Below are 25,879 nucleotides of genomic sequence, written 5' to 3'. Positions count from 1 at the left end.
TTGGCCCAATCCTCCAATTTGTCTAGGTCACTCATCGCATCTGACCCAGTAGGTGCAGTGGAACAAGTAACCCAATGCACCTAGACTCTCAGAGAATGCTACTTTCAGGAAGGTCTTGCTGAGGTAGAAAAAAAGCCTGAATATTGCACTGTCCTGGCTCTTGCTTTTTTGTGGTCAGGTACTGACATCATTAGTACTGTGCTGTTTGAGTGATTGTTGACATAGTACAGAAACCAAGAATTATAAAAAGCACATTTATCTAGCATTGCAACGTCCCTAAATACGCTTCTGGGAAGTGCTAACGTACTCCAGGGAAGCAGACCAAATAATACCTGTGGAGAATAGAATCAGATAGGCTACGTCTAGACTGGCATGATTTTCCGCAAATGCTTTTAACGGAAAAGTTTTCTGTTAAAAGCATTTGCGGAAAAGAGCATCTAGATTGGCACAGATGCTTTTCCGCAAAAGCACTCTTTGCAGAAAAGCATCTGTGCCAATCTAGATACGCTTTTGCGCAAAAAAGCCCCGATCGCCATTTTCCTGATCGGGACTTTTTTGCGCAAAACAAATCTGGGCTGTCTACACTGGCCCTTTTGAGCAAAAGTTATAAAGGGCTCTAGAGGCGATCCTGGCAATTACAGACCGGTAAGTCTAACTTTAGTACCGGGCAAATTAGTTGAAACAATTGTGAGGCACATAGAAGAACATAATTTGTTGGACAAAAGTCAACATGGTTTCTGTACAGGGAAATCATGCCTTACTAATCTATTAGAGTTCTCTGAAGGAGTTAACAAACATGCAGACAAGGGGGATCCAGAAGATATAGTATAATTAGATTTTCAGAAAGCCTTTGACAAGGTCCCTCACCAAAGGCTCTTGTGTAAATTACATGGCCATGGGATAAGAGGAATGGTCCTTTCATGGATTGAGAACTGGTTAAAAGACAGGAAACAAAGGGTAGGAATAAATGGTAAATTTTCAGAATGGAAAGTGGTAACTAGTGGTGTTCCACAAGGGTCAGTGCTGAGACCAATCCTTTTCAACTTATTCATAAATGATCCGGAGAAAGGGGTAAGCAGTGAGGTAGTAAAGTTTGCAGATGATACAAAAGTTTGCAGATGATACTGTTTAGGATAGTCAAGACAGAAGCAGACTGTGAGGGACTCCAAGAAGATCTCACCAAACTGAGTGATTGGGCAACAAAATGGCAAATGAAATTTAATGTGGATAAGTGTAAAGTAATGCACATCGGGAAAAATAACCCCAACTATACGTACAGCATGATGGGGGCTAATTTGGCTACGACAAATCAGGGAAGAGATCTTGGAATTATCGTGGATAGTTCCCTGAAAACTTCCATGCAGTGTGCAGCGGCGGTCAAAAAGGCAAATAGGATGCTAGGAATTATTAGGAAAGGGATAGAAAATAAGACCCAGAATATCTTACTGCCCCTGTATAAAACTATGGTACGCCCACATCTTGAATACTGTGTACAGATGTGGTCTCCTCACCTCAAAAAAGATATTTTGGCCTTGGAAAGGGTTCAGAAAAGGGCAACTAAAACGATTAGGGGTTTGGAATGGGTCCCATATGAAGAGAGGTTAAAGAGACTGGGACTTTTCAGTTTAGAAAAGAGGAGACTGAGGGGGGATATGGTAGAGGTATATAAAATCATGAGTGGTATGGAGGGGGCTGTCACATTACCGAATTGGAGGGAAGCAGCCAGATCGCTGCTGCACCCCTAGGTGGGGGTGTTGGCCCCAGAAATTGGTATAAAAGGGAGCTATGTGGAGTATTGAATGGGAGCTTATTGTTTGCTGATCTTATGTACGCTAGTTATGTGAGTGTATAATGTCTGTGTGTGTAGGTAGGAATCTGTAATCTGTGTGGAAGCTGAATATTTCTCTGAATGTGGTTAAGCATTGCTATGGACAGGCTGATTAGCCAGGCCCTGTGGGACAATGGCACTTGATGGGCCAAAGACACACCCAAAGAATGGGGGCTGTCACCTGAGAGCAGCCAGCAGGAAACACAGAGATTGGCCTCTGACCAGGTGACCTGCTGCATACAAGAAGAGGCCAGGAAGGTGGTATAAAGAGGCCATGTGGTCGATGCCATTTTGTCTTCAGCTCAGCACTTCATCCCAGAGGCAGCATTGCAGGGATTGAAGGGCCCGAAAGACCTGTGGACCCATCCTGATCTTAGGATGCGCAATAAGAACTTTTAAACCAGCAGCTGCAACATCTCTGCTAGAGCCTGCATCGAAGACTGGGAGATTCGGTGCATGTAACGTACTATTTTTTAACAACCTGACTCTCATGCTTTTCTTTCTTGTGATAATAAACCTTTAGTTTTAGATTCTAAAGGATTGGCCCAGTGTGATTTGCGGGTAAGATCCAGAGGGTAAATTGACCAGGGATCTGTGGCTGGTTTCTGGGAACCGGACAGAACTTGTTCGGGGTAGGTGGGATTGGGTGCTAGGACCCCCCCACCTGTGTATGAGGCCCGGGGCCATCTGGGGCACGGATATTGCTGGGGTGTCGGAGGGGTTTTGCTCGTGAGGCTTCAGGCAGGCAGCTGAAGTGCTCTGTGAGACTGGTTCGTGGCCTATTTGGAGAGGTCACCAGTCTGGGGGCTGTAAAGAGCCCCGGATTTGAGCAATTCGCCCTGAGCGGACGCCCTCAGCTGTGCCCAGACACGGCCCGGTCCATCACAGGGGCCGATAAAGAAAAGTTATTTATTAGTTCCCTAAGTAGAAGAACTAGAGGACACCAAATGAAATTAATGGGTAGCAGGTTTAAAACTAATACAAGAAAGTTCTTCTTCACACAGCGTGTAGTCAACCTGTGGAACTCCTTGCCAGAGGAGGCAGTGAAGGCTAGGACTATAATAGAGTTTAAAGAGAAGCTAGATAATTTCATGGAAATTAGGTCCATAAAAGGCTATTAGCTAGGGGATAAAATGGCCTCTGTTTGTCAGAGGCTGGAGAGGGATGGCAGGAGACAAATAGCTTGATCATTGTCTTCGGTCCACCCTCTCTGGGGCACCTGCTGCTGGCCACTGTCGGCAGACAGGATACTGGGCTAGATGGACCTTTGGTCTGACCCAGTACGGCCGTTCTTATGTTCTTATGTTCTTAACGTGCAACAAAAACGATCAATGTTTAACATCTTCTCAGTCTTGTACAAGCACACTGGGACCCACTGTACCACCTGTATGTTGCAATTGCATCTTTCTGCAGCAGGGTGTGGCCCTACTTGTGTGTGTGTTGGAGGAGGCAAGGCAGTCTAAGTGAACTCATGCTAGTGGAACTGGGTGAGATCAGTGGCTTGTAATGGCAAGTCACTTGTTGGCAGTGAGATATTTTGTTTACCTGTGTGTCTGCAGGCATGGCCACTTGTAGCTCCCATTGGCCATGGCATGCTGTTCCTAGCCAATGGGAGCTGCAGGAAGCAGTGTCCCAATTAGCACTGCTCCCCACAGCTTCCATTGGCTGGGAATGGTGTATGGCAGCCACTAGGAGCTGTGAATGGCCATGCCTGTGGATACTTAGGTAAAAAAAGCATCTCATGGCCAGGTAGCAGCTTGCCCTTACAAGCTGTGGCCCAAAGTTTGAAAACCCCTGAGCTAGAAACAAAGCTCACTCAACTGTCTAAAGAATCATCTTCCCAGATGTTAAGCAACAAATACTGACCATAGTAGCCTGTGTCATTGAAGAGTGATTTGAAGACAGAGCACTTGAAACACAAATTTAGTTTCAAACATACAGAAGCTTCACAATAAACATCTCCATCACTGCTATTGGCGCATGAAGCACTGACTGTCTAAGACTAGTTTGGTTTTTAAAGGTCTATTCCTGTATCGCTGATGTCTATTCCTGTATTGCTGGTCTTCACTGAGCAAAAATTGGATCTGATGAGCACACAGCAGAAGCCAGTTAGAATTCACATTCACCCTCAGCAGGGTTTAAGCGGATGATGCTGGAGATTATTACTGTCTGCAGCATAGCGCCTACCCTCTCAACAATGCCACAGACCAGCACAAAAACCTCTCTGTAGCTCTTTAAGTTCTGTAGACATTTTTGATCATTTCATTGAGTGCTAAGGATTTTTAAAAGTGTCCTCCTGACAGAGGCAAAATGCCATTTTTTTGCCTGGATCAGGACTACAGGATTGAGTCCTCTGAAGGTGAAGTGTTTCTTTCTCATTTACAGAGCTCCAGGGATGTTTCCCATGCTAAACTGTAAGTTCGCCTGGTCCAGAGCAAGGTCTTCTATCTATTCTGCATAAATTCCTAACCAATGTTGAATTGTTGTAAAAGTAATAACAATAATCAAATTCTAACCACACAATGCACAATCAACCTGTGGAACTTCTTGCCAGGCCAGGACTTCAACAGAGTTCAAAAAAGAGCTAGATAAATTAATGCAGGATATAACAAGTGGGGTTCTCCAGGGGTCTGTTTTGGGACCAGTTCTGTTCAATATCTTCATCAATGAGTTAGAGACCGGCATAGAGAGTATGCTTATTAAGTTTGCAGATGATACCAAGCTGGGAGGGGTTGCAATTGCTTTGGAGGATAGAGTCATAATTCAAAATGATCTGGACAAATTAGAGAAATGGTCCGAGTTAAACAGGATGAAGTTTAATTAGGACAAATGCAAAGTGTTCCACTTAAGTAGGAACAATCAGTTTTATACATACAAAATGGGAAGTGACTGTCTAGGAAGGAGCACTGCAGAAAGAGATCTAGGGCTTATACAAGCTAAATATGAGTCAACAGTGTGATGCTGTTGCAAAAATACCAAACATGATTCTACGATGCATTAACAAACGTGTTGTGAGCAAGACACGAGGGCTGCGTCTAGACTTTTCCGTTAAAAGCATTTACGGAAAATCATGCCAGTCTAGCTGTAGCCGAAAAGTCATTCTTCCACTCTACTCTGCACTGATTAGGCCTCAGTTGGAGTACTGTGTCCAGTTCTGGGTACCACATTTCAAGAAAGCTGTGGAGAAACTGGAGAAAGTCCAGAGAAGAGCAACTAGAATGATTAAAGGTCTAGAAAACATGAGCTGTGAAGGAAGGCTGAAAGAATTGGGCTTGTTTAGTTTGGAAAAGAGAAGATTGACAGGGGACATGATAGCGGTTTTCAGGTATCTAAAAGGGTGTCACAAGGAGAAGGGAGAAAACTTGTTTTCCTGACCTCTGAGCAGGGGCGGATATAGGGCAGGGCGAACGGGGCGGCTGCCCCGGGCCCTGTGCTTCAGAAAGCCCCACGCATGCGCCATGGCAAAGGGGGGGCCCTGCGGAATTATGCTTCTCGGGGCCCCGCAAAACGGTCATCTGCCCCTGCCTCTGAGGATAGGACAAGAAGCAATGGGCTTAAACTGCAGCAAGGGAGGTTTAGGTTGGACATTAGGAAAAAGTTCCTAACTGTCAGGGTGGTTAAACACTGGAATAAATTGCTTAGAAAGCTTGTGAAATCTCCATCTCTAGAGATATTTAAGAGTAGGTTAGATAAGTATCTATCCGGGATGGCCTAGACATTACTGGGTCCTGCCATGAGGGCAGAGGGCTGGACTCGATGACCTGTCCAGGTCCCTTCCAGTCCTAGAATTCTATGATTCTAGGTCCATCAATGACTATTAGCTAGGGTGAGCAGGAATGGTGTAATGTAGCCAGTCTTTGTCAGGGGCTGGGAATATGTAGTAGGGGAGGGATCACTTGAAAGTTACCTGTTTCTAATCATTCCTTCTGGGGAACCAGCATTGGCTGATGTCAGAAGACAGAAACCTGGGATATGTGGACTTTTGGTCTGAGCCAGTATTGCCATTCTTATGTTCTCACCTAGCCCCCAGCCCCAAGCTATCTGAACATCTCCCACTGATCTTAAAGACATTTTTCTCTATCGAACTGCCTGGATTAAATGACTTATACACAAACAACAGGTGTAGAAAAGATTTTGTCATGGCTTAGGGAATCCTGAACTCTCTTACAGGGTTACAGCTGACCTGCAGCAAGACTTTGGGCAAGTACTGCTCATTTCACATTCATTTAATTCTCTTGGGGGAAATAAACCATCAGAACGTTTCGTTTTTATTTTCCTAACTGGAGCAATGAAATAATATGAACTCTCTTATAATTAAACAACAAACTATCCCAATTGCATCTACACTGGAAAATTCAAACAAACATCTCTGGATTTCTCAGAATGTTCTGGTATTAAAAAGCTACCATCACCTAATCTATTGCATCATTTCTATTTAACTAAGTATGTGCATTCATGTCTCCTGTTAATGTTGCTCATGCTTACTGAGACAGATAGATAGTCTGCTGTTTCCTCGTGACAATAAAGCACTGAAGCACACAGGAAGCTGTTGAGAATAGTTTAGCCCAGTCTCTGATTTTCACATCTTTGCATACTGGACTGTTGATAAATTCTAATATTTTTCCCCAGTGACTATAAATCAGTGCTGCAGTTTTAACAATTTAGGTCAAAGAAATTGATCTAGAAGGAACATGATTTCACAAATGCATTTGCTCTGGCTGCTCTTTGCTGTGTTTGGAGGTAGGTAACTCAGCTCCCTTTGGTGAATGAATTTCTTACCCATTATTGTAGAAGAGATTCAGGGAAAGGGCTTTTTATTTCTCTCTTTTCCTAGCATCCAGCGGGCAGATCGTTATCACTCAAACACCCACTTCTGTGACGGTGCTTCCAGGAGAAACAGTCACCATCCAGTGTAAGGCATCCAGCTCTGTTAGCAATGAAATGGACCTGTATCAATTCAGAACAGGACAAAATCCCAAGCTCCTTATTTATCATGCAACCAACCGTTTCACTGGGGTCCCTGATCGATTCAGTGGTCGATACAGCGGCACTGACTTCACTTTCACCATTACTGGGGTGCAGGCTGAGGATGCAGGAGAATACTACTGTCAGCAGGACTATACAAGACCGCCCACAGTGATACAACTAAGTGCAAAAACCCTCTTAACTGCTGTAAGCAGAAGCAGAAGGAAACAGTTGCAGTTGTTTCTAAACTAGTCAATGTGCAAAGTTCCTAATAAGACTCGTCCTTATAGTGGAAGCCTCTACTGGACTTTCAGATTAGTGGGTTTATTTCTCTAAAATTCTCATGGAAACCAGTTTCTGTATTAGCAGGGGCAGGTGCTTCAAAGCACAGTGCAAGCCTTTACTCACTCCCTTCTAAGTCAGACCTCAATTCTAATCCTCTAATCCTATTAAGATCTTAATGTTATTATGAAGTGTGATGTTTGTCCATTCATAGCTGTGCTATTACATGGAGTCCTTGCTAGAAAATCCGTGCAGCCCGCAAATTGTTTTCAAACCTGATGTGCAACATACACAATCAATGTTTATCATCCTCTCAGTCTTGTGCAAACACACTGGGACCCACTGTAGCAGCTGCATGTTGTAGTTCTATCTCTTCCGATTAGTGGATAGTTCCTGGCTCTTTCTTTCCCTGACATGTCAAGCTATGACTGATTTTGCATGTGCCGTGTCCACCGGGAGGATCAGTTTCCTCTGACTCCTCACTGCAGCCAGCGCTGAGCCCAAAAGGGTATTCCCTTCTAATCCCAGGAGAGCTCAGATGTGGCTCAGACTGTTTCTGCTGCCTGAGATCTCTCCTTTCTCTTCTTATTTTCCGTCTCTCATATCTCTACCTTTTCCCACTGCCGACTGCAACTTCTATCTGGAGCCTAGGCCCTTTCTATTTAGTTACCTGGTGACTGATCATCACCGTACTACTCTCACTGGACCATGACACCCTTAGAGGTCATAGCTGGTGTCTTTAAAAGCTATTCTCAGCATTGCTTCCTTCTGGGCCTCCCTGCATTGGGACCACAGGAGTGAGATGCCTGATTCAAATCCTGTTATAGTCAGGGGAAAGTTAAAAAAGAAAAAACAATTAAACAAACAGAGGGAGCCAACAATTATCTCATGTTTGGAAAAAAAAACCAAATACCCCTGTGGAGATTCTAAGGTGTTGTTTGTATTTTACTGTAATCTGGCCCAATTTCAGTTCTTCTGTTCTCAGCCATCTGTTCCTATCTGCATTCTGAGAGGTAGATGTCCTAGAAATATGAGTGTTTTAAAGAGCTGTGATCATTAAATTGAGTGTCATGATCACTGCTAGAGAGTACCATAGAAGGATTAATTCTCCCAGCAGTACAGCGTGTGCATTGCTACTCACCAATGGGTAGCAGACACGCTGCAGGCATCATGCAGACAAATCAGATAAAAGTCGATGTGCATCGTGAAACACAAAGAGTGACAGTTACATCAATCCACTGCTTTGCATAATGTTACAGCATTAAACATTTAGAATAGGATATACCAAAGCACTCAGCCCTGGCCTAACTACTCTGTTTGACCCCAAGAGGAGGTTTCCAATGATTTCAACCATAACAGAGTTAGACTCATGGTGGGCACTTTTGAAAATCCCAGTATTAACTCGGGTTTCAGAGGGGAGGGGAGAAGGTATTTTGTGACACCTGGTTTTGCCATAGCAACATTGCCACAAGATTCCTTCTTAGTAATCCCTAAGCATAAGGAGACAAAAGCAAAACAGGGAAACACTGTAAATCCAATAGTAAGAGTGGAGTTCTTTTCTAAATTCATTTGCCTAGAAGAGTGTTTAACTGTTTTCCGTGGCACACCAGTGTGCCACGAGGCAGTCAGAGGTGTGCCACGGAGAAAAACAGAATTCAAAATGGCTGCCCTTAAAGGGGCAGGCGAGGCTTTTTTTTCCTGCTCAATAACTTTCTCCCAACCCTGTATCGCTGATGTCAACATACACTTTATCATGGGTTCTACAGGAGCTGGTCTTCACTGAGCGCAGAGCAGAAGCCAGTTAGAATTGGATCAGGCATCCATAAGCCACGGACTTTTCTATAACGAAATATAGTCTAAAGCCGAGTCCATGATCCACTTAAGAGAGAAAATGATCTCTGTACCCATGCTATAAAAGGAGGGTTAGGCTAAGGAGTTGTGTCTATAAATATGGTCATTCATATTGTGCTGGTTTGAAAGCACAGCCTTTTATTAATACTTGATCTGCTCTCTTGAGTTCAGAAAAACATGTTGAAATCATTGAAAATTTTGCCTCAGTCTCAGATGGAGGATTGGGCCCTTTCTAAGCTGAGCATCTATTTTCAATGGCACAATAGATTGTAAATTGTTTAGGACAAGGCCCATCTTTTCTCATGTACTCTGTAAAACACCTTCCAATGTATGGGTGCTGTATAATGATTAAAAACAATCTGGCTCTTCTCTGGCACTTTTTCTCAGGGTATCTGAGCACCTTCAGAAATGTCGCACTGTACACTAGGGATTAAAATCCCTGCTAATCCATTCACTGGCTACACCTCAGGTTTTACCAGTTAACCAATTAAGCGGGAACTGCTGGCAGTCCCAAACAAGGAAGGTCCTGCTCCCAGCCGCACTGCGCTTGGGGCTGCCGGTTCCTGCTCTCAGCCCCTGGTTAACCAATTACCTGTTCTCATCCTTACTGTATACAAAAATAAACATTAAGTGCATGAATCTCAGAGCAAGGCTTTCCATTAACTTCCCTGGCTAATGGCAGAGGCCCATTCTCTTCAAAGAGCAGCAATAATGTCTTGCACAAAGATGCCAGCTGTAGTCTTGAGGGCACACCATACACTCTGTTCACGTTAACTGGATCTATTGGGAAAATTAAATCATCAGAACTTGGGTATTTTACTTGTCTACTTTTAAGTATCAACGCCACAATTTACAGCTGGTTATACTGAAAGCATTCAGAGTCGCCAAATCTGCAGAATGATTCCCATTCACACGGAATCATGCACACCTGCCTCCTGTTAAAGTTACTCATCCTTAGCGATACTGACAATGACATGTATTTGTTTCCTCTTAATAAACCAGAGATGAAGAACGCAGGAAGCCTCACGCATAATTCTGCCCCCTTCATATTTACATATCTTTCCATACATGACCGTTATAATGAGCTATAATTTTTCTGTGTAGTTATAAACCTCTGCTGCAGTTAAATAATATTAGGCAGCACCACAAATAAAGTAGCAGCATGATTTTAGAAGTGCATTTGATCTGGCTCCTCTTTTCCGTGTTTGAGGGTGAGCTGCACAGATATTTTATTATCTGAATATTAGGGCTGTTATTTCAAAACCAGATTCACTGACAGACTTTTTCTTCCTCCCACTTTCCTAGAATCCAGCGGGCAGATTGTGATCACTCAGACACCTGCTTCTGTGACGGCGCTTCCAGGAGAGACGGTCACCATCCAGTGCAAGGCATCCAGCTCCATGAGCAATGATATGAGTTTATATCTGCTTAAACCAGGACAAAATCCCAAGCTCCTAATAGCTGATGCAACCAGCCGTTTCACCGGGGTCCCCGATCGATTCAGTGGTAGTTACAGTGGCACCGACTTCACATTCACCATTCGTGGGGTGCAAGTGGAAGATGCAGGAGAATATTACTGTGGGCAAGATTACAGTCGTCCTCTCACAGTGATACAATGCAATACAAAAACCTGTGCAGAGCCCCAGCACACACAGGGCACAGCAGAAAGAAGTGGTGGTGGCTGTTTCTAACCCAGCTATAGTGTAACACTTTATTTGGAATCAGATTGTATTTTGATATATTCAACTTGTTTAGTCAACGTTTGTTTTCAGGGAGAGAACTTGGAATGATGGAATCTCTCAGAGTACTGAGATAGACGTGGTGTCTACCATAAATTGGCCCAGATTTTCTATGGTGTTTCTGAATGCCCAGATTTCTAGACCTTTAGGTTTATTTGTTACTTCACATTCATTCCCAACTCTCTCTAACTTCCCAAATACAGGCAGTCCCCAGGTTACGTACAAGATAGGGACTGTAGGTTTGTTCTTAAGTTGAATTTGTATGTAAGTCGGAACTGGTACATATTGTAGGGGAAACTCTAGCCAAACATTTCTCCAGAGCTCAGTTTTATTCTCCCACACCTCACTTCCCTCAGTCCTTTATTCTCAAGCTGAGGTGTCTGCTGAGAAAAGCTGCTCCCTAGTCTGCTGGGGGGGGGGCGCTAGCTTCGCGTCTCCCTTGTCCGCTGGGGGGAAGTAGCTAATGCGGGGTTGCCTCACCCCGTTTGTAAGTAGAGATCCGATGTAAGTCTGATCCATGTAACCCGGGGACTGCCTGTATCCCTATAATCCCCAGGAGCAAATCCTGGTGATGAAATTGACAGAATATTTACAGTTTAAACACCATAGGGGCAGAGGGAGAGTTCTGATTTCAGATATCTGGCCTGTCCATCGTCTAAGACCCTGGAACATTATATATACAGTAAAACTCCAATAGTCCGGCATCCAATAGTCTGGCACTCCTGATAGTCCGGCATCAAAATGGCAAGAGCCGAGCCTAGTGAATGAGCTTTGGCAAAAAATGAGTCACAAGATAACAGCGGCAGCAGCTGAACTGAGCGAAAAGGGTAAAAAAGGGTTAAAAAGCTAAACATTACAGTATATTGTATACACTATGTACAATAAAAGGGTTAAGAACACTTTATATACAGCATATACTGTATACAGTATATACATAACCATCGTATAGTACCTCCTGATACTCCGGCATATTTGATAATCCGGCACCACCTAGGTCCCAAAGGTTCCGGATTATCGGAAGTCTACTGTATATATCAGGCAGAAGCAGCCACCAAATGTACATTGGTCCACATACTTGTCTTTAGAGGACACACGGTTAAAGCATAGGAAATAGCTGTTCATAGGAGTAGAGATATTCTTTCTTTAAGGAAGAAGGACACAATCTTTCCAGATGATACTGGATAATAGATGTCCTCAGATCCCACTGAATCAGATACCTACGACAATGGTTCTTAATCAGTGGTATGCAGCTATCTTCAAGGAGATACCGGAACTCACCTAGATTTTGCGTAGTTTTAAAATTGGCTACATTAAAAGCACTAGTGAAGTCAGTACCCATGAAGTGAGCAATTCTTCAGTAAGTGTTCTGCAACACTTTTGAATTTTTATCTCTGGCTTTGTAAGCAAGGAGTTTTTACAGGGAGGTGAAACTTGGGGGTACACAAGACAACTCAGACTCCTGAAAGGGATACACTAGTCGGGAAAGGTTGAGTACCACTGACTTACAGCGTTTGAATGGTATGAGGCTGCAGACAATGCGAGCACAGCATCGGCTACAGGTTGAACCTCCCTAGTCAGGCACCCTCAGGAACTGACCAGTCCCGAATGAAGGAGTTTGCTGGACCAGGGAAGGTCAACACCAGCCCCACTGCTCCCGGCCCAGCTAGGTTCCTCGCCTCGGCAAAGCCGCTGGCCCCGCTATCAGCAGCACAGCAAGGTTCCCGACCCTGGAAGGTTCGCTGGCCCCATTGATGACAATCCGGCCAGGCTGCTGGCTATCGGCCCTACCAATGCTCCCCTGGCAGGTTGCACTCCTGCAGGTTCTGACGGCCAGCTGAGGCGGGGGGTACCTTCCGGGTGGCTCTGGCTGTCTCAGCCACACCCCTTCTGCTCAAGGCCCTGTCCCATTCAGGAGCATGAAGCCTTCCTCCCACACACATTGCCCAGGGGCCCGGCCATCCTGTCGGCTCCCCTGAGACCCACTGAAGTCTTGATGCACTGAGACTACTTGTGTTTAAAGCTAAGTGTGTGCACCCAAGCTTTCCTGGACCTGAGTCAGAATGCCTGTTGCCTTCCTGGATAGTCATTAGCCAATCAGATGAATGAGTTGTATTTTCTATTGATTTCAACAGGACTAAGGATAATTTTACATCCTTGTGCTGGATCGAGAACATAGTGCTTAGCAGCTTGTTGCATCCAGCTGTTAATGAGCAACCAGCTCTTCTCATGGTTTTTCGTACTACCAAAACTCACATGTATCTTCTTCCTCTTGGCTATGTAGCCAGGAAGTATTCCAAATGCCTGTCAGTCTCAGATCTGCACATTATTCCAAAAGGCAGTGAATTCGTTTCAAAACCTTGTGATAAAATTCAGTCCAGGATGGACAACTAAACAGTCAGCAACAGAAAAAAATGAATATACAGGAAACAGGATTTCATAAATGCATTTGATCTTGCTACTCTTTTCCACGTTGGAAGGTTGGTAGCTCAGCTCTTTTGTTTTACAGCCTCTGAGACAGTTGCTGAAAACAAAATATCAATAAAAGGCTTTTTCATCTTCCCACTGCTCTGGAATCCAACGGGCAGATAGTTGTCATTCAAACATCTGATTCTGTGACGGTACTTCCAGGAGAAATGCTCACCATTCGGTGCAATCCACGTCTGTTGGCAAGCCACTCAACAGCTCTCTGCTCAGTTGAGGAGAGGTTCCCAAATTCGCAATACTTATGGCTACAAAGCATTTCACTGCAGTTCCTGATCAATTCAGTGGTAGTTGCAGTGGGAAGGACTTCACATTCCCTGTTAACAACACACAGGCTGAAAATGAAGACGGCTACTGTAGAAATGATGCTGCCGACACATTCATAGTGCTATGGTCTGGTAGAGGACCCCCTCCAAGACATACAATTCTGGGTGTTGAAGCAAAAGCAAGCAGCTCTGAATGTGTCAGAATCAGTGGTTCTGAGCAGTTAAATTTAAAAAGAGTTGTAATCATGGACTCATGTAAGGGGACTTTTCGGTTTGGGGAGCCATCCTTAGAGATTTTTGGAAACAGTTACCGTTTATAAGCAGGGAAAGATGATCTGAGGTCAATAACGGAGACACACACCTCAGCCCATGATCACACAATACCCCTGGCATTTTAACCAGCCTTGAATATTTAAAAACTCAACAGCCAAACTCCAAGCCATTCTCAATGCATTTTTGGAAATATATTCACAAAATCTTTATCTGCCTACATGCACGTGTACCATATTTCAGACCCATAGAAACCCCCTCCTTTGACTTCAACATCCCAATTGCTTAACTGAAGGGAATCTTAGATGGGTGGGACTTTGGGGTCTATATGAATCCTGGGGAAGCAAACACAAGCTGATTGAAATATTGTGTTTTAAACTATTTTCTAAGTTGTCAACTTTTGCAAAATAGTTTCTGGTTTTTCAAAATATTCCAGTTTTTTGTCAAATTAAAAATGTTTTTGAAAATTTGAAAGGTAGATTTTTTACTTTAACAGTGTTCACAAAAGAGCTAGATAAATTCATGGAGGTTAGACCCATTAATACTTCTTAGCCAAAGTGGGTAAGAATGGTGTCCCTAGCCTCTGTCTGGGTATGTCTACACTACAAAGTTAGTTCGAACTAACTTTAATAGGCGCTACACTAGCACTCCGCTAGTTCGAATGTAATTTAATTCAAACTAGTGGAGCGCTTAGTTCGAACTAGGAAAACCTCATTTTACGAGGATTAAGCCTAGTTCGAACTAGCTAGTTCGAATTAAGGGGTGTGTAGCCCCTTAATTCGAACTAGTGGGAGGCTAGCCCTCCCCAGGTTTCCCTGGTGGCCACTCTGGCCAACACCAGGGAAACTCGTCTGCCCTCCTCCCGGCCCCAGACCCGGACCCCTTAAAGGGGCACAGGCTGGCTACGGTGCCCGTGCCAGGTGCAAGCCTGCCAGCACCCAGCCAGCAGAACCTGCACCTGGCATGGATCGAGCCACCCACCCGATGCCCCCCAGCCCTCCCCCTCTTCCCGGGACCAGGCTGGCGGCTCCCAGGAGTTTGCCCGGGACCGCAAGAGGCGGGCACCCGCCTGGTCTAGTGCGGACATCGTGGACCTCATCCACGACCTCTGCACTAGGCACAGGAAAGTGGCCGGCTAGGGCAGGAGAGCTGCCAGCCTGGCCACCCCGGAGCAGGTGTGCATGAAAATCAAGGGGGTCCACTGAAACCCCCGACCCTGAGCCCTGAGCTTACAATGGCCTTACTGGGTCAGACTAAAGGTCCATCTAGCCCAGTAGCCTGTCTGCCGACAGTGGCCAACCCTAGGGACCCTGGAGGGGATGGACCGAAGACAGTGACCAAGCCATTTGTCTCGTGCCATCCCTCTCCAGCCTTCCACAAACCTTGGGCAGGGACACCACTCCTACCCCCTGACTAATACCACTCCATGGACCCAACCTCCATCACTTGATCTCACTTCCCTTTAAACTCTGTTCTAGTTCTAGCCTTCACAGCCTCCTGCAGCAAGGAGTTCCACAGGTTGACTCTTTGCTTTGTGAAGAACAACTTTCTGTTACTACTTTGAAGCCTGGTACCCATTCCTTTCCTTTGGTGTCCTCTAGTCCTTCTTTATGGGAACTAATGAAGAACTTTTCTGTATGCACCCTCTCCACCCAACTCCTGCTTTTATAGACCTCTATCCTTTTCCCCTTCCGTCTCCTCTTTTCTAAGCTGAAAAGTCCCAGTCTCTTTAGCCTCTCTTCCCAACCCCTGATCATTGTAGTTGCCCTCCCCTCTCCCAGCCTCTCTCTTCCCCTCTCCCACCTCCTTTTCCCAGTTTCTCCCAGTTTTGTTCAATAAAGACAGATTCCATTTTTGAACACAATTGTCCTTTATTTTGTACATCAAGAAAAGGGGCTAGGGAAGGGTAAGTGGAAGGAGGTGAGGGAGGAATGGGGTACGCGCCCCCGATGGGGAGGAGTGGGCTGGCTCTGCGGGCTTCTGGGGGTGGAAGCTCTCCTGCAGCCTCCCAATTGCCCCCTCTCCCCAGATGGCAGCCTGCGGCAAGTGCAGCCGGGCTGATGGCTGAGTGGTGTGATGTGCCCAGTGTGGGTAGTCCGGGCACTCCAAGCCAGGACTGCTTTGCAAGCGGGGCACCCCTGAGAACTGTCTGTCCGGGGTGGGGGTTGGGTCCCTTTAAGCACAGCCCTCGGCTAGCCTGAGGCAGCATCTCCACGCTCTGAGTCCCCCTCTGATGCCCTGCCGGCACTGCTTCCGGCCATCCTTAAGCCCGGTTCAGGGTCCACTTAATGTGGACATGCTAGTTCGAATTAGCAAAACGCAAATTCGAACTAGTTTTTTAGTCTGGATCCGTTAGTTCGAATTAGCTTAGTTCGAATTAACGTTGTAGTGTAGACGTACCCTCAGAAGTTGGGAATTGGCAACGGAATGGATCACTTGGTGATGACCTGTTCTGTTAATTCCCTGTGGGGCACCTGACATTGGCCACTGTCAGAAGACAGGATACTGGGTTAGATGGACCATTGATCTGACCCCATATGGTCAATCTTATGTTCGTATGTTTTCAGTTATAGGGGCCTCTTTCCCTTCCCCCTCTCCCCATTAATTCTCTATTTTGACAATGAGCACAGGAGAATGAGAGATGTCCAGTAGCTTTTGTGTTCTTTTTTTCAACTTTTTTTTTCTCATTTCTCTCTTTGGCTGCTCTGCAACTTTCAAAAATTCCAATGCTGGAAATATTCTTGAGTGTCAAAGAGGAAAATAGAAACAAATTAAAAAGTGGAATACAGAATCTGTTATATTCAGTGGCAAAACAGAGAATGGAAGGGAATAAAACAGAGAAAGGTGAAAAAAATCATACAAAATATTTCATCTAGAATTAACTAAAGAAATGTAAATCCTCCCCTGCCAGAATGAAAATGAAGGCAGATTCTGCAGTCATTGGCAATGATACAATTTCTATCTTGTAACCTAAATTTTCTTAATTTATGGTGTCACTGCAGGATTCAGATGATGCTGATGTAAACAATGAAATTATAGAATAAGATCAAATTATAGAAAATCTGCAGACCTCTCTCTTCCTCATTTCAATTTCACTGAAATCCCCACAAGATTTTTTTGTGGTTTTGTTAATATCTTTCACTATTAGAGAGATAGTTATAGCTCATCTGCATTTAAGAACGTGTGGACACATCTTTCATTTTGGCTTCTTACGCATAGTGCTAGTGAGGAAACATAACTGTTTACTTTTGATGATATACCCATGAAGTACACAGGAAGCCAGTGGAGCATAATTAAATCCAGCTGCCAATTTACATATTTTGTCAATGCATGCTATTTAAGATGTTCTAAAAGTCATCCCACCAGTTATAAACCTTTGGTGAATTTTAAGAGCAACAGAGAAAAAAAATCAAGAAGGACCATGAATTTGCAAATGTATTTCATCTGGCTTCTCTTTTCCCTGTTTGAAGGTAGGTAGCACAGCCGTCTTCTTTTATAAAGCAGAACCTCTCTACAGAGATTCACTAAAAAGTTGCTTATTTCTCTCTTTTCCAGCCTCCAGCGGGCAGATTGTGATCACTCAGACACCTACTTCTGTAACGGTGGTTCCAGGGGAGACGGTCACCATTCAGTGCAAAGCGTCTACCTCTATGAGTAATGATATGAGCTTATTTGTGTTTAAACCGGGACAAACTCCCAAGCTCCTCATACACGATGCAACCAGCCGTTTCACCGGGGTCCCTGATCGATTCAGCGGTAGATACAGTGGCACCGACTTCACATTCACCATTAGTGGGGTGCAGGCAGACGATGCAGGAGAATACTACTGTGGGCAAGATAATAGCAGTCCTCTCACAGTGATACAGTTCAATACAAAAACCTCTTGTTTTTGTACGCACCATACACACACCATGTAGCTTAAAGCAGAAGGAAGCAGCTGTGTATCTTTCAGCCTAGCTGGGAAGTAACCTTTAATATGTTAGTGTGTAACTGGAGTCTCCGATGTTTTAGATTCAGTTCTGTTATGGTATTTGTTGACAAAGTCATTTCTCAGTAGCTCAGCTGGCAGGGACTCGCGTTTCAAGGCAGTAGCTGAAATGCACAAGCCAATCCCTTTGTTACACAATCCACTCTATGGCCTGTAAGCAAGACCTCCATGCCATTTTTAAGAAACAATATTTCAGAAACACTCCCCATCAGTAGTTCCCTCTGCACATGGACACACGCATAACATATCTCCTCCACCCAAACACTCCTGAGCCATTAATACTGTCTCTACCATCTCATCACTGAACTTCCTCAGACATGCTCTCTGAGCTGCTGCAAAATGCCCAGAAGTATTATTGCACTACAGGGCTGTGCAACTGCAGAGCCAGCTGGAGTGTATGGGCGTGAGTGGGAAGGAGGCAGGAAGCTACATTGCATGACTCCATTGGCTACTCCCTCTCTATAGGTTCTGTCCTGGTGTCCCTCTCCCTCTGAGGGCCCTGTGACTGGAACTCCAGCACCAGCAGATTGGGGCGGAGCTGACTTTCTCTGCCTGCCCTTTGGGAGCCGAACTCCCTCCCTTGCCCAGCTTTCCACAATTTGGACTGAAGTCTGGAAAATGACACAGGCCTTTTTCTGTATTTAATGATGGCAGCACTTAGAAGCCCCACCTTGCTAGGTGCTCTACATATGGATAGTGAGCTAAGAGCAGGTACCTGCCCCACACAGGTGATCATCTAAACCCACCCAGCAGACAAAGAAAGCATTGGCCTCCCTGTTAAAGAAATAGGAACTAATGTGGAAATTCCCAGCAGTTAAATCCGGAAGGGGTCAAATGAGTCACCCAATGATTCTGCGGCAGAGCTGATCCTGGAACCAACATTTCTTGAGTCCCAACCTAACTGTAGGGAAAAAGCCAGTGCCTACAATTCAGAGCCTGGGGTATGTCTAGACTGTGGCACTATTTTGAGACACCGGAGGTATCCTTAAATAGCTGTTCCACATAGATTTTGAAATAATGGACTGGCTATTCCAATATCCCTGTATTTCTCATTCCATGAGAGTTAAGGGATGTTTCGGAATAATGGTTTATTTTGAAATTTGGCATGGTGTAGCTCAAATTGTGGCTCTTATTTTGACCTATGGGTGCAGTGTAGAAGCACCCCATAAGATTTATTGGGAATCCTTTCCTCAGTATGGGTGCATTTACACTGCACGGTAGGTCGAAATAAGATAAGATACACAATTTGAGCTATGCAAATTGCATATCTTATTTCAATGTTGTTTCGAAATAAACAGCTATTCCAAAATGTCCCTTAACCCTCATGGAATGAGGTTTACAGGGATGTTGGAATAGCAAGCCATTATATTTCAAAATAATGGGCATGCTCAAAAGACACGGAATAGCTATTTTGGGATGCCAAATAGCTCCACAGTGTCGACATAGCCATACACCCATAGATTGAAATAAAATATGCAATTGAGCTATGCAAATTGCATATCTTTTTTTAATCTAATTTAGAAATAAACCACTATTCTGAAATGTCCCTTAACCTTGCGGAATGAGGGTTACCGGGACATTGGACTAGCAAGCCCATTATTTCAACATCTAATTTGAAATAACAGGCTGGTTCAAAAGATGCAGAATGATACCTCCTCAAAATGATCGATCATCTTCGAGTAGATGGCAGCTAACATCTTCTAATCTAGTAAATGAACAGCAACAGTGCAGACCGTTCAGTGTAGTCGCAAAGTTTCACATACACCTGCCACCCACATCATCTGCCTTCCCATGGTGCCCATCCTTGGGCCTTATCTGGTACTTTTGAGCTTCCAAGCACAGTGGAAACTATTGCATCTAATACTTCAACTGCATCCCAGTTCTAGCTCTCTGAAGTGTTGCCCTTTAAGTCTCTTAATGTTATTCAGAATTATTTTGGGCTTTCCATTCATACAGGAACATCACATTAGTGCCCTTGTTAGGAAACAAACACACAGAACCTGATTTTTAAAAGCTATGTGCAATATAAATGATCAGTTCTCCATGCACATTTTTAATTCTTTTCTCTCCTATGGAGCATTGTAGTTACTGTCCACTGCAATCTCTTCCAGCGTTTATATTGGACAGATGAGCTGCACTGCTTCATATTTCCCTACCTTAAACCATTAAGGATATGTCAACACTGCAATAAAATCCCTACAAAATGCCTATCCTGGGTCAGCTGACTGGATTTGTGGGGATTTGGCTGTAGGGCTAAAACATGCAGTGTAGATGTTTGGGCTGAGAGCGGAGGCCAACTCTGAAACCCTGAAAAAGGGGGTAGGTCTTAGAGCCTCGGCTCCAACCCAACTCTACAAATCTACTCTGCAATTTTAATGCCAACAGCCCAAACCTGTGAGCTGGAGTCAGTTCATCTGTCTTCTGAGACGCATTGCTGAGGGGTTTTAATTGCGGCGCGGACGTAGCCCTCGGTGCTTTTGGCAATGTTACCCATGTCTCTCCCCTCAATACATCATGCACGACCAAAATTAATCAATGACTGATACTGCTCGATGGTCCTAATAACTAAAGTCACTAACGATTAATGTGTTTAATACCCAATGAGTCAGCCATCAGATTTTTTAAAGCCCACCTTCTTCCCTTCATCCATATATTTGTCAGTACCAAGTGAGTTTGAATGATTGATTCCTATGAGCTAAGGGGGAAAGGGCAGATCTGATTAAAACTATGCAAGGAAAAACAATTTGTGTGTGCTGTTTGGTAAAACAATTGGCCTTGGCACAGTCTGGTCAATTCAGCAGCTGGGAGGATGTTACATTATTCTAATCTGGGCCCATTTTTAAAATCATTCTTTCCTTTAATTTATTTTCCTCCCAATATGTATTTGCCTAATCCATGGCCTTCAAATACGAGGTTGCCAAACAGCTGTGAAAATTAACATGTGCAGCGCTATTACCACTAGAGGGCATTGTGTGAACACTAATATTTCCAAGAGTCGGGCTCCTGAGAGATGCTACAGAAATAAGAAACCCAATCCAGACGTAAGGTGACATGTGCTGTGAAATACAGAGACTGGATATTATATGGATCTGTTAGTTTGCATATGGACAGAGCACTCAACATTCCACCCTTGGGCTGAGAAGCTATAAATACTTCATTCAGAGTCTCTTCTATAGGATCAGTGAAGACCTCCAAGATGACAGTCCTCACTCACTATCTCTGGTTCCTGTTTCTCTGCACTCAGGGTCATCAAAATGCTTCTCTGGGATTAAAATGAAACCCAGTTCTATGATCCAAAATGGAGTGTAATTGCTTATGCTCACATTTTGCCCTCCGTATTTCTCTATTCTCTCTATACATCTAGGCTCTTGTGGGCACATTATGCTCACTCAGACTCAAGAATTCCTGGCAGTGCCTCCAGGAGACACAGTCACCATCAACTGCAGAGCCATTTCTAGTTTTCGTGTACCAGAGCCCGGTACCAACAGAAATCCGGACAAGCTCCAAAGCTCCTTATCTACAGCACTTCCACCCATCCCTCAGGGGACCCAGACCAGTTCAGTGGCAGTAGATCAGGCACTCACTACACATTTACCATCAGCAGGGTTGAAGCAGATATGCTGGAGGTTATTACTACCAGCAGGGTAACAGCTGGTCTCTCACATAGTGACACAGATCCAAACAAAAATCTCTCTGCAGGGTTTCATTTTCATTGAAACTATTCATGTGCCTTTGAAAACCAATGGGATTGTGATAAAAGAGGACAGTGGATATTACAGGTCGTGATTATTCCCCTTTATTCGGCTCTGGTGAGGCCACATCTGGAATATTGCATCCAATTCTGGGTCCTCCATTACAGAAAGGATGTGGACACACTGGAGAATCCAGCAGAATGATTAGGGAACTGGAGCACATGACCTATGAGAGGCCGAGGGATTTGGGCTTATTTAGTCTACTAAGAGAAGAGAAGAGTGAGGGGGGATTTGATAGCAGCTGTCGACTACTTGAAGGGGGTTCCAAAGAGGATGGAGAGAGGCTGTTGTCAGTGGAGACAGATGGCAGAACAAGGAGCAATGGTCTCAAGTTACAGTGGGAGAGGTCTAGGTTGGATATTAGGAAAAACTATTTCATGAGGAAGGTGGTGAAGCACTGGGATCAGTTCCCTAGGGAGGTGGTGGAAACTCCATCCCTAGAAGTTTTTATGTCCCAACTTGACAAAGCCCTGGCTGGGATAATTTAGTGGGGATTGGTCCTGCTTTGAGCAGAGGGCTGGATGTGATGACCTCCTGAGGTCTCTCCCAAACCTATGGTTCTCTGATTCTATGAAGTTGGAGCAGGAGATCTACCAAGAAATGCAGGAGTAGTAATGGGTCCATTGTTGTTGGAGATTGTCAGCCTTTCCTTTGGTGGGGTATGTCTTGAATAGCCCTTAAAGAAGCCACTGGGAAGCCCATGCTCAAGTAACCATTTCTTGAAGGTGATGGTCTAGATACTACTCACCTGTGTCCCATCTCCTGTTTTCAGGGAATACTGGTGAGAAGGTTTCGGCAGGACAATTCTGGCAGATTCTGGATTTCTCAGAGTTCCTGGACTCAGGTCAATCTAGCTGTAGGCCAAGGCATGGAGTAGAATCTACACAGGTTGTCATGGTGATCTCCTTTAGCAATGGATAAAGAGACAGGGTGAAATCCTCGGGGTAATTGAAGAGGTACAAGTTGCACCACGTTTGGTATGCTGGTACCACACAGCTCTATATCTCCATTACATCTGGAGCAAGGAAACCAATTACCCAATGCATCTCGCAATTCAGGGCTTGCTGAGACAGTGTACACGGAGGTAGGAATAAAGTCTGAATATTGCACTGTGCTGTCTCTCGCTTTCTTTATGCTCTTAGACACGGAACAAAATTTTAAAATCCAGCAAAAGGCCTGATCCAAAACTATTTGAAATCAGCAGGAGTTTTTCCCCATGACTCCAGTGGACTTTGGCTCAAACCCTCAGAACCCTGTCTTGCTAGATAAAGGAGCATTTCCTGCCAACTAATGAGTGCTCTCAGACATGGACGTCAGCAGTCCGGTGCTGTTTGAGCAATTGGTAGACATGGTACAGAAATCAAGACTCATAGAAAAGCTTCACACTGTGCTAACCATTCAACATCCAAATCATCATCTCCCTATGAACTTTTAAAGGTATATCTGGGGCTGCCAGTGTGCCACTGAATTCAGTGAGAATTCTGCCATTGGCGTCAAACAACAGGGGTATGTCTAGACTACATGGCTCCGTCGACAGAGCCATGTACATGAGCTTACCAGACATAGGAAAATGAAGAGGCGATTTAAATAATCGCCACTTCATTTACATCAAAATGGCGGCACAACGAGATAGTCTGGACACACCGCAGTCGACAAGGGAATCCCTTGTCGACCGCCCCGTTATGCCTCATGAAATGAGGTTTACTGGAGTGATCGACAAGGGCTTCCCTTGTCGACCGCAGAGCGTCCAAACTACCGCACTGTGCGGCCAAACAGCTGATCAGTACAGCGCGGCGGCCATTTTGATCTAAATGAAGCGGCGATTATTTAAATCGCCACTTGATTTTCCTATGTCTGGTAAGCTCATGTACATGGCTCCGTCGACGGAGCCATGTAGTCTAGACATACCCCAGGTGGCCAATGTTAGTCCCCTCTCTGACTGCACTTCTGGAAAGTACGAAGATACTCCAGGGATGAGCATGGAATAAGAGAATAGAATAGAAACAGCTCTCCAAGTAATAAACTTGAAGCCGTGAGTAAAGAGCACAGCCATAAAGGGCACTGTCATGAGGGAAGTACTGGGAAAATATGAAAATATAAATGGAAAGTTTGTCAGCTTCAAACTCTTGGTATAAATTGAGGCCAGGATAAAGAAATGGAGTGGATGACTCTGGCAAAGCTGATTCAGAGTTTGCTAACTTTAAAATACATTTGATCATTGCAGGTCCTGTCTTCTTTACAGAGGCAAACTGCCACTTCAAAACAATATGAATTTGCCTAACACAGGATTACGGATTGGGTCCTTTGAATATAAAGCATTTCTTTCTCTCATACAAGAGCCACAGATCTTTCTTGTGCTAAAGTATTAGTTCCCCTGGACCAAACCCAAGTCTATGTATTCTGTAAAGCTCATTACATACATTAAAGCATTGCAAAATAATCATCAATAATCAAATTCTAACCACATACATGTTCTCACATGGCATCCAGCATCATGTTATCTGAACACCCCGCACTGATCAGAAGGATGCAGTTCTCTCTTTCCCCAAGAGTCTGGGCAAAATTATTTGTACACAAAGAACAGGTGTGGAGAAGGCTCCGTCATGGCTTAGGCAGTCCTGGATTCTCTTCCTGGGTTACTGGTGATTTGATGTTGGGCCTTGGGCAAGTACTGCTCGTTTCACAATCAGTTAATTCTCTTGGGAAAGTAAATCCTCAGAACTCGTACATTTTATTTTCCTACCTAAAGCAATCAAATTACAGGAAATTCCTAATGACAAAACATAAGACTATTCTTCCTGTATATACATTAGAAATGTCAGGTAAACATCTCAGGATTCCTCAAAACATTTTGGTATTACGGAGCTAGAATTACTTCATCACCTCAATTAGTTCTATATAATTAATAATGTGCACATGTGTCTCTTGTTAGCAGTTCTTATGCTTAATTAGATGGCTTGACAGTCAGCTATTTCCCCCTGATAATGAAGTCTCAAAGCACACAGGAAGTGGTTGCGTGTACTTTAGCCAGTCTCTGATTTACATATCTTTCCATACGGGATGCTTAATACATTCTAAAATTCTTCCTGGTGGCTATAAATCAGTTCTGCAGGCTTAACCATTTGTGTTAAAGAAATTGATCTAGAATGAACATGATTTTACCAATGCATTTGCTCTGGCTGCTCTTTGCTGTGTTTGGAGGTAGGTAACTCAGCTCTCCTCATTGTTTGAACTTCTTACCCAATATTTATAAAAGAGATTCAAGGAAAGGGTTTTTTATTTCTCTCTTTTCCTAGAATCCAGCGGGCAGATCGTTATCACTCAAACACCCTCTTCTGTGACGGTGCTTCCAGGAGAGACGGTCACCATCCAGTGCAAGGCATCCCGCTCTATGAGTAATGATATGCAGTTACATCTGTTTAAATCGGGACAAAATCCCAAACTCCTTATATATAATGGAAACAGCCGCTTCACTGGGGTCCCTGATCGATTCAGTGGTCAATACAGCGGCACCGACTTCACATTCACCATCACTGGGGTGCAGGCTGAGGATGCAGGAGAATATTACTGTCAGCAAGACAATAGCACCCCGCTCACAGTGATACAACTCAGTGCAAAAACTCCCTTACTGCTGCAGTCTCTTTGGTGTGAAACAGAAGGAAACAGCTGCAGTTGTTTCTAAGCTAGTTGACGTGCAAAGTTCCTAATAAGAATCATCCTTCTAGTGGAAGCCTCTATTGGACTTTCAGATTAGTGGGTTTATTCCTTTATAATTCTTCCTGAAACCAGTTTCTGTATTAGGGGAGGCAGGCACTGTCCAAGAAGTAACTGATGTACATCAGCCAATAGCATTATCACACAGTCACATTAAATAGATCCCAAGAATGTTTTTTCCCCTTAAAAATTGCAGTGAATTTTACGGAAAATAAATAACTTCCCTCCACAGATATATTTCCAGAATCTCACACGCATGAACAGTCCTCTGTCATTATTACTTGATCTGCTTTGAATATTACCACTGCATTCCCGTACCTTTTAAAACACATGTGTAGAGGGTGTGAGATAGGGTTGCAACCCTATTTAGTCCATTATGCGGGACAAAAATATTTGACTGACTTTTACGGGGAGGGCAAAATAATGCTGATTTGGTGATGGTCCTTAATCACTAATTTCAAATCTTTCCTGGAGAATGAGCATCCAAGGGAAATGATTGTTCCTCTGAGAGATACATGCCACCTAGCTGACCACAGTACTCCCTTAATGCACCTGGAGTTGAACAATAATTTTAGCCCCTTTACTTCACTTTACAGTTTCAGAGCACTTGCTCAATGTATTCACTTGCTTCTACTCTGGATCCCAGTTCTAACCCTCTGAAGTGTTGTTCTATAAAGATCTTAATGTTATTATGAAGTTCTGTGTTTTTTTTTTATTCATCGCAGAAGCATTACGAGTCCTGT

The 25,879-nt window shown here is 44.2% G+C and overlaps 1 long non-coding RNA gene across 1 annotated transcript in view; it reads right to left on the bottom strand.

Moving 5' to 3' along the window:
* LOC142829701 (uncharacterized) overlaps positions 1-25,879 on the bottom strand; it is a 127,241-nt gene that overhangs the window by 5,696 nt on the left and 95,666 nt on the right. Inside the window, exons 5-7 of the long non-coding RNA XR_012904443.1 lie at positions 22,171-22,327; positions 6,833-9,706; positions 6,608-6,755 (exon numbers count right to left, since the gene is read on the bottom strand). This is a non-coding gene — a long non-coding RNA (uncharacterized LOC142829701). The remainder of the gene's footprint in view (positions 1-6,607; positions 6,756-6,832; positions 9,707-22,170; positions 22,328-25,879) is intronic.

This window comes from Pelodiscus sinensis, chromosome 5, assembly GCF_049634645.1.
Source record: "Pelodiscus sinensis isolate JC-2024 chromosome 5, ASM4963464v1, whole genome shotgun sequence".
NCBI lineage: Eukaryota > Metazoa > Chordata > Testudines > Trionychidae > Pelodiscus > Pelodiscus sinensis.
This window is presented reverse-complemented; position numbering and strand designations above follow the sequence as displayed.